Here is an 8,181-nt window from a genome sequence, read left to right on the forward strand (position 1 = left end):
AACATATGAAGGAGATAAACTAAAAATTCTCAAAAAGACAGATGCAGGAACTGATGAATTAAAGAGTCTTTTAACTGTAAAACAAATTACTATGATATGCGAGAAAAGTTTGATGCAGGAGATTTATCAGATGATGCATATATGTTATAAAATTTAGGAGCATTGTATTCTGACAATCATCCGAATAAAATAGGATCAAATAGAGGTAATAAATATAAATATCTGTTAAAACAAATTGTTAATGACTAGTTTCTTTGTTTGAGAAGACTAACTATAGATTCCAGTTCACATGAGAAAAAAGATGATGGTTTAGTTAAAAAAATATACAGAAAAACCAATTGAATATGTTAGGTGGATAATGTTAGGCAATTAATTGATAGATTAGTAGTTATTCATAGTGAAGAACTAGTTGGAAATAAAAATTATCATAATGAAAAAGTGGGAATAATGCAAATGTTGACAAATAAATTTATTGATTTCGTCATCAACAATCCAAAAGGAATTCCATATTTGATTAGAATTTTGAATAATCTTCCTCATACATTTTGGAAAAGCGCAAACATGATAAAGAGTTAATCAGTTGGGTTTTAAATAATGTAGCAATGCCTGAAATGCATCTACCAGGATTTAATTACTACAGGCCATTCACTAAACTTGAAGAAAGACTACCGTGTGGTGTTCCGGTAATTAATCCACTAGACAAGACTTGTAAAAAACATAATATAACTTACTGTGATCATAAAGATTTAGAAAAAAGACATGAAGCCTATAAAGAACTTCAGTTAGCTGCAAAAGAAGGAATGCATGCAAGTGATGTTTCATTAGGAGCCAAAGTTGCAGCAACAGCAGTTAGGGGAATAATGTATGGAAAACGAAAATTAGGAATGGGCTTAGGCATGGGTGAAAATGGATGAGGAGTAAAAAATTTTGACTACCTAAAAAATATTAATCTTTATTAAATTTTTAATCTATATCCACGAGTAACTCTACTATCGATTATACTTTGGTACTTAGTGGCTAGACTAAACCAAAATCAATTTAATTAAAGTTGAATAATGACCAATTAAACGCGATTGAACCATTTTTGACTGATGCTCAAAAGAGAAAGAGTAAAGAAAATTGCTGGAAATTTACTTGTTACATTAGTTATTCCAGTTGTGCAAAAATTATTGAATATCCAAGAAAAAGGAAGTAAAAGGGCTAATACAACACAAAGATTTGTTTTTTACTACTACTTTTGGCTGCATTACCATATCTAGCAACTATTGGTTCACTTGCTGGTGGATCTGCAGCAATCGCAAATGGAGACACAAACAACTAGAAAACTGATAAACAATTAGAAGATCAGAAAAGACATAATCAGGCAATGGAGAAAGAACGCTGCTGTTGGACTAAAGAAAGTAAAAAAAAATTCCAGATACTAATTGATAGATATCCTAATGCATGCAAGTAATTTCGATATAGAAGAACTTGCTAAACAACTGAAAATTAATTACTTTCGATGTGTATACATATTTGATGAATTACCAAATAAACCATCAAAAAGTCAATGTGGAATATTAAATTTAAATACTTCTGATCACACTGGTATGCACTGGATTTATTACTATAAAAATAATGATAAAAATTTTGTTTTTGATCCATTTGGCGTTAATAAACCAAAACAGTTAGTTAACTATTTAGGAAAAACTGATCTGTATTTCAATAGCGAGAGAACACAAAATTTTCAAGACGTAATGTGTGGTCATTTGTGCCTATTTGTTTTAAAATTGTTATGTGAGTATTATAAGTATAATGAAACTTTGGATTTAATAAATGGACTTTTTGGAAATAAGATAGGTCAAGCAAAAGGGCTTAGCACATCTGCGTTCGATCTAGAAAAAATCCAAAGTGAAATTGATCCAAAAATAAAAAAAATATGATTAAGCAATTTCAATCATCAACAGACTCAAAGATAGCCATTGCAATTAAACAATTTCAGAAAGAATTTAATGCTATTTTTAAAGTAACTAGAGGTTATATTGGCTTTTAATGTAGAAGACTTGCAAATGCATTGATCCAATTGATGCGAAAGATGCAATGAACAAACATTACTTCCATAATGAGTTATTGAATGTTGTTACAAAGTCAGAATATGCAACACAATTCACTATGTCACTACAAAAGACTTTGATGAACAAATAAAGCAGAATATTGAAATTTTAAACAAAATTTAACAAGCATTATGACACAATTGAATAATAACTTCACAAAAAAAGAAATAAAAGTACTTTTTACAGATAATGCGAAACATATAGTCCAGAAATTTAAAGAGTTAAGTAATCTTGAAGATAAGGTATATGATAAACAAATAATTGAATTTACTTTTATGACTGGGGGCGAACAAAAAGTTCACAATTTCGAATACGATTTCAGGCTTAGAAGAATTATTGTTGTTGGTAAGAAGGTAAGTAGAGACTTGAGCTTTGATGACTTTGATGTTACAGTACGTGTGGCTGATAAGCTTTATCAAATAAATAGTAATAAACAATATATAAAGGTACACAAATCAAATTTTATGACTGTAAGATTGAAATATTCTGTTAAAACTGTTCCTGTAGATGTAAAGTTAATTATATTTATTGAAACAATTTAAAATTTAATAAATTTTTTCTATATGAATGGATAATCATGCTTCGCATTTAGTCCTTAAGGATGATCACATCTATTGCTTGAGGTGTAAAAAGTTTACTGTGACACATAATCCACACAGAGTAACAACAAAAAATGTACAACAAAGAATCGAAGGTCTTTGCATAGGTTTTAAAAAGAAGAAATTAAATTCGTCAAAAAAATTTGTAGGAGAAAAAGGATGTGGCAATTTACCAGTCGTTTTTATTCAAGAAAAAATCATTAATGAGCTGCATAAGCCAATGAGAAAAATGTAATTTGTTTTGGTGTAGATGATTTACTGTAAGCAGACTTACTCGAAATGGATTAGGGCAAGTTGAAAGGAATTTCAAAGATAAATCGAGGATAAAAATATTTATTGACCATCATTAACATCTTCTCTAAATTTTCCTGAGCTGTTCCAGTGAAAGACAAAACAGTTAAGAAGGTGGCTGATGCCCTCGAAAAAATATTCACCTCTAGAAGACCAAAATATCTGCAAAGAGACAATGGGAAAGAATTCTATAACAAAGAATTTCATGAGCTGGTGAAGAAATACAGCATTAATCAGTATTCAACTTTTTCAGAATTAAAAGCATCTGTTGTTGAACAACTCAACCAAAAACTTACGGAAAATATGTGGAAGAAATTTGCTCTTCAAGGAAATTATAAATGTACTGATATGGTGTCGAAACTATTGGGTGAATACAATAACACAGATCATCGAACTATACAACTGAAGCCAACAGACGTTAATGAAAAGAACTATAAGATAGGTGTCATTGTGCCTAAGGATAAGGCTAAATTTAAAAAGGATATAAAGTTAGGATCAGTAAACTTAAAGGATTTTTTGAAAAGGGATGTACTGCCTACTGGTCAATGGAAAATTTCGAAATGAAATCTGTTATTCTTTCTAATCCAATACTGTATAAACTGAAAGAAATCGAAGGTAATTTTTATGAGCAAGAGCTACAGAAGACGAAATATCCAGATGCGTATCTCGTTGAAAAAGTTTTGAGACATAAAAGTGATAAGGTTTATATTAAGTGGTTGGGCTTCAATAATTTGCACAACATTTGGGTAAATAAAGATAAAGTAATAATCAGTGACTGACCTCCATCATATTGTTGTATACTTGAAGGAGTGCTACACAATAGCACCCCTTGTTTTAATAAATTTTTATAGTTATTAAATAAATTCTTCTATATAAATGTATCAAAAAATGCGACTGAGGAAACTGACACTTTCATTCTTTCTATCTGTAAGTTATACTGATTATCATGAAGAAGCTATAATCTCGACATTCATAAATCAATTAACTGATGAAAGTGTGAATTATTTATACAATCTCAAAGGAGATGAAATTTGTATTGTTTATGAATACTTTAAAAACAGCTGTCAAATAATTAACCACAGGTTTGAGGAGCGTAAAAATCCGACTTTCGATCGACAGGGAGGAAATCTTTCCACCCTGAATAAACTACGAAATTCTCTTTATTTTTGCAGGGTTGCCGCTCTGCAACCATGAAAGTTGAATTTTTGTGGCAGATGTGGTTCAGATCGAAGAGTAGAAAACATTTCCACTCTGACTTGTATTAAGAAATCGCATAAAATTCTTTAAAGATTTATTTTAGATCTGCAGATGGAACGACCATTCTGCCTGGAATTCCACATGCAGGGATTAAATCCTTAATCGGAAAAGGGGGGTAGCAGTCTCCTGACAATTCTTACATTAATTAAATTTAATGAAGAAGATTCATTATATCATTAACCAATTCTCCTTGTGTATAATTATCCAAAATATTAAAATAATTTCGATGGAAAACAATTCCCAAATTTTCTCTCATTTGTTGATATAAATTGATTTAATTTGGCACATAACCAATTCTTAAAATTTATTCGCTGACTTGGTACATGTTTCTGATTATATCTATTTGCCTTTGTACATTTTTTAATTGTGCTCAGATGACACAGTGTTCATAATTAAAATTATATAATCTTAAAACAACAAAAGCTGGTCTTATATTTTCATTGTTTGTTTGAGGAACAACATGGGGTAATAGTGTATCTATTTCTCTGTCTCTTTTGTTTATTACATCAAAAAAATGGCTCTGAGCACTATGGGACTCAACTGCTGTGGTCATAAGTCCCCTAGAACTTAGAACTACTTAAACCCAACTAACCTAAGGACAGCACACAACACCCAGCCATCACGAGGCAGAGAAAATCCCTGACCCCGCCGGGATTATTACATCAAATCTCATATTAACTGTTTCTCTCAAATTTTCGATTTGTTTTTTATACAATTCTCTTATTTCTCGTAAATATTTTATTTGGTATTTATAAGCATCAATCGTCTCATTTGTAATCTTATATTCAACAAGTTCGCGAATTGCTGGTAAAACTTCATGTATAACCGATTTTCTGAATGCTTTTGCCTCTTTTTTATTTTAATGTTAAGCAATATAATACTGATTCATTAATAAATATAGTTTCTTATCAATATTTTGGACACCATGTTTTATGGCTTCTGTAAAATCTGTCAACCTTCATCATCCACACATTTTTAATAGCATTCCTACATTTTTTATAGTCTAATATTTCAGTAACATCTTTAGCTTTAAACCATAGTTCATTATTTTCATCAATAATTACTAAAATATTTTGGTTGTTATGTTGTTGTTGTTGTGGTCTTCAGTCCCGAGACTGCACCTCTCCATGCTACTCTATCCTGTGCAAGCTCCTTCATCTCCTAGTACCTACTGCAACCTACATCCTTCTGAATCTGCTTAGTGTATTCATCTCTTGGTCCACCCCTAAGATTCATACCCTCCACGCTGCCATTCAATGCTAAATTTGTGATCTCTTGATGCCTCAGGATATGTCCTACCAACCGATCCATTCTTCTAGTCAAGTTGTGCCACAAACTTCTCTTCTCCCCAATCCTATTCAATACCTCCTCATTAGTTACGTGATCTACCTACCTAATCTTCAAAATTTTTCTGTAGCACCACATTTCGAAAGCTTCTATTCTCTTCTTGTCTAAACTATTTATTGTCTATGTTTCACTTCCATACATGGCTACGCTCCATACAAATTTAAATCGATACTCGATGTTAACAAATTTCTCTTCTTCAGAAACGCTTTCCTTGCCATTGCCAGTCTACATTTTATATCCTCTCTACTTCTATCATCATCATTAGTTATTTTGCTCCCCAAATAGTAAAACTCCTTTACTACTTTAAGTGTCTCATTTCCTAATTTAATTCCCTTAGCATCACCTGACTTCATTTGACTACATTCCATTATCCTCGTTTTGCTTTTGTTGATATTCATCTTATATCCTCCCTTCAAGACATTATCCATTCCATTCAACAGCTCTTCCAAGTCCTTTGCTGTCTCTGACAGAATTACAATGTCATCGGCGAACCTCAAAGTTTTTATTTCTTCTCCATGGATTTTAATACCTACTCCGAATTTTTCTTTTGTTTCCTTCACTGCTTGCTCAATATACAGATTGAATAACATCAGGGAGAGGCTACAACCCTGTCTCACTCCCTTCCCAACCACTGCATCCCTTTCATGCCCCTCGACTCTTAGAACTGCCATCAGGTTTCTGTACAAATTCTAAATAGCCTTTCGATCCTTGTATTTTACCCCTGCCACCTTTAGAATTTGAAAGAGGGTATTCCAGTCAACATTGTCAAAAGCTTTCTCTAAGTCTACAAATGCTAGGATCGTAGGTTTGCCTTTCTTAATCTATTTTCTAAGATAAGTCGTAAGGTCAATATTGCCTCCAGTGTTCCAACATTTCTACAGAATCCAAACTGTTCTTCCCCGAGGTCGCCTTCTACCAGTTTTTCATTCGTTTATAAATAATTCGCGTTAATAGTTTGCAGCTGTGGCTTATTAAACAGATAGTTCGGTAATTTTCACATCTTTGAGATTGGAATTATTATATTCTTCTTGAAGTCTAAGGGTATTTCGCCTGTCTCATACATCTTACTCACCAGATGGTAGAGTTTTGTGAGGACTGGCTCTCCCATGGCCGTCAGTAGTTCTAATGGAATTTTGTCTACTCCCGGGGCCTTGTTTCGACTCAGGTCTCTCAGTGCTTTGTCAGACTTTACATGCAGTATCGTATCTCCCATTTCATCTTCATCTACATCCTCTTCCATTTCCATAATATTGTCCTCAAGTACATCGCCCTTGTATAGACCCTCTCTATACTCCTTCCACCTTTCTGCTTTCCCTTCTTTGCTTGGAACTGGGTTTCCATCTGAGCTCTTGATATTAATACAAGTGGCACTCTTTTCTCCAAAGGTCTCTTTAATTTTCCAGTAGCCAATATCAATCTTACCCCTAGTGAGATAAGCCTCTACATCCTTACATTTGTCCTCTAGCCATGCCTGCTTAGCCATTTTGCACTTCCTGTCGATCTCATTTTTGAGACGTTTGTATTCCTTCTTGCCTGGTTCATTTACTGCATTTTTATATTTTCTCCTTTCAGCAATTAAATTCAATATTTCTTCTGTTACCCAAGATTTTCTATTAGCCCTCGTCTTTTTACCTACTTGATCCTCTGCTGCCTTCACTACTTCATCCCTCAGAGCTACCAGTTCTTCTTCTACTGTATTTCTTTCCCCCATTCCTGTCAATTGCTCCCTTATGCTCTGCCTGAAACTCTCTACAACCTCTTTTTTGGTCAGTTTATCCAGGTCCGATCTCCTTAAATTCCCACCTTTTTGCAGTTTCTTCAGTTTTAATCTACAGTTCATTACCAATAGATTGTGGTCAGAGTCCACATCTGCCCCTGGAAATGTCTTACAATTTAAAACCGGGTTCCTAAATCTCTGTCTTACCATTATATAATCTGTCTGATACCTTTTAGCATCTCCAGGATTCTTCCATGTACACAACCTTCTTTTATGATTCTTGAACCAAGTGTTAGTTATGATTAAGTTATGCTCTGTGCAAAATTCTACCAGGCGGCTTCCTCTTTTATTTATAACCCCCAATCCATATTCACCTACTATGTTTCCTTCTCTCCCTTTTCCTACTCTCGAATTCCAGTCACCTATGACTATTAAATTTTCGTCTCCCTTCACTACCTGAATAATTTCTTCTATCTCATCATACATTTCTTCAATTTCTTCGTCATCTGCAGAGCTAGTTGGCATATAAACTTGTACTACTGTAGTACGCATGGGCTTCGTGTCTATCTTGGCTACTATAATACGTTCACTATGATATTTGTAGTAGCTTACCTGCACTCCTAGTTTTTTATTCATTATTAAACCTACTCCTGCATTACCCCTTTTTGATTTTGTATTTATATCCCTGTATTCAAATGACCAAAAGTCTTGTTCCTCCTGCCACCGAAGTTCACTAATTCCCACTGTATCTAACTTTAACCTATCCATTTCCCTTTTTAAATTTTCTAACCTACCCGCCCGATTAAGGGATGTGACATTCCGTGCTCCGGTTTGTAGAACGTCAGTTTTCTTTCTCCTTATAACGATGTCCTCTTGA

This window comes from Schistocerca nitens, chromosome 5 (genome assembly GCF_023898315.1).
Source record: "Schistocerca nitens isolate TAMUIC-IGC-003100 chromosome 5, iqSchNite1.1, whole genome shotgun sequence".
Classification (NCBI taxonomy): Eukaryota; Metazoa; Arthropoda; class Insecta; order Orthoptera; family Acrididae; genus Schistocerca; species Schistocerca nitens.